We start from the raw sequence: 2,180 nt of genomic DNA on the forward strand, positions 1-2,180 counted from the left end.
GGTGAAGTCTAGATGCTGGCAAGTTGTGTAATAGCTAGTTACCAGCCAAGATTTGAAGCAAGACTGTTCGTTCATCGATCAATTGGTTCCATTATTCTGTTAAGCACCCGTACATGTTCCATGGGGATGTTCGGCTTCTCGAGGCTGTGCCTATCTACTGGGAAAACATCTTTCAGCCGGTTGGGTCAGTTCCACATACTAGCAACATGTCACATGTAGATAGTCACATACAATATGGAGGAATCACCAGGTCTCGATGCTTTTATACCGTGTCTCATACAACAGGAGTAATAAATGGTGGTACATTGGTTGTTTTTCGTAAAAAAATATAAATTTCGATGCATGCATGCCTTTATTATTTGACTATAATGTGGTAACGGGTAGAACTGCCCTAGTGGCCGGCAAGTAAGTACGTTTACATACAATGAGAGTCTATTACATTTCTCGCTTCTTCAACTTAACAATGAGCCCATTTTCCATCTCCAGTATAATGGACGGCTTGGGCTGTATCCTCTGCCCTTTCACCAGTTGCACATCGAAGTTCCACACCGTTGTAGCAATGACAGTGTTCATTTGCATAACTGCAATGTCCTTGCCGAGGCACATTCTCGGGCCTGAGTTGAATGCCAAGAATTTGTGAGATGGTACATATCTCAGGTTGTTGCCATCATCCGAGAGCCACCTATGTGGGTTATAGTCGAGGCAGTCTTTACCCCACACAGCCTCCATTCTCCCCATGGAGTGGACAGAAATAAAAATGGTGTCACCGGCATGCACCTCATGGCCACTCGGCATGATGTCATCTACGGCCACCGTCTTGCGCAAGACAGGCGCTGGTGGGTACAGCCTGAGAGTCTCGTACAAGGTGGCTGTCAAATATACTAGAGATTTGGTCTCTTCTGGCTCAAAGATCACTGGGGTACACACTCCTACCGCTACTTTGCGTGATGCAATGGGTGAAAGTTCGTTGCGGATGATTGACACGATGTTAGGGTTTTGGGCAAGGTTGTAGAAGATCCATGTTAGGGTTGTGGCAATTGTGTCCCTCGCAGCGAGCATGTAGCTAATGATCACCGCATGGAGCAAGTCAACATTGGCGTAGTCTGGGTCTTCGAGGAAGGAAGAAATAATATCCACACTCTCTTGTTCCTTGCCATGTCCAAAATGACATGTGGTGATCTTCCTCTTCTCCATCATCTCCCGGACGAGCTCTCGTAGCACCATGCGTGCCGTGTCAAGCTTTCTCTCAGGGCCGATATTTAGCCACCTCATCGACTTCCAACAAGAAGCTGGCATCATGAGCCTAAAAAATCCCACCTCCATCACCATGTCCAGGGCAACCGCTGCGTCCATGGGTGGCATGTCTGAGGATAGGAGCCCTGGATCCACACCGAAGAGAGGCGTAGCAGCCAGGTCAAACATAAGCCTCGACATCAATTCTTGCATGTCGAATGAAGTGTCGGCGATCGCCATGCGGGTGAACAAAGGGAGGAGGTTGTTCTCCACCTTGCCACAGAGGTAGGCCGCCATACTGGCAACGATCCGCGGGCTGCTGAGCATGCTCTTGGCTTTCGCATGTTGTCGGCGGCATGGCTCACCGTCGATGGTGAAGAGGCTGCCACCCATGATGTCGAAGATATCGGCGAATTCCGTGCCCTTGGGGAAGTTGGCATGGTTTGTCGTGAAGATGTGTCGGCGTTCGCAGGGTCACATGTGATGAAGAGGCGCATCCCAGTGCCAGGTGGTCCATGCGCCCTGAAGTTGTGGCCTGATCTTGCGAGGACCAGGGTGAAATAGTCATAGAGGTTGTGGAGGTTGGCCATGAAGGAAGGGAACATGTGCAGTATTGGCCAGTCTGTGGGAAGCACGGCTGGGTTCTTTGATCTACAACTAGCCCTGAGATACAAGCAAACTGGAACAAGTAGAACGAGGAATGTGGAGATGAGCATAATTGACATTGTTATCAGCAGTGTGAGATATGCTACTACTTGAGATTTATTCATCAATTAGCATGGCTGTGGCTCCATATATACACGCCTTCCCTCCATCATAGAAATACTACCTCAGTCCATTGGTACTATACTTGCTAGTATTCTCAGTTAGTGTCAACATAACTCCACTTCATTGGGCTCAAAAGCAGGTGATAGTTGGCAGATTTGGCGATAAGTATGTGAAGTGCA

The 2,180-nt window shown here is 48.5% G+C and overlaps 1 pseudogene; it reads right to left on the reverse strand.

Moving 5' to 3' along the window:
• Positions 1-435: 435 nt before the first annotated feature.
• On the reverse strand, positions 436-1,958 carry LOC119344343 (annotated as a pseudogene).
• Between the last annotated feature and the right edge of the window lie 222 nt (positions 1,959-2,180).

This window comes from Triticum dicoccoides, unplaced genomic scaffold (assembly GCF_002162155.2).
Source record: "Triticum dicoccoides isolate Atlit2015 ecotype Zavitan unplaced genomic scaffold, WEW_v2.0 scaffold165062, whole genome shotgun sequence".
Lineage (NCBI taxonomy): Eukaryota > Viridiplantae > Streptophyta > Magnoliopsida > Poales > Poaceae > Triticum > Triticum dicoccoides.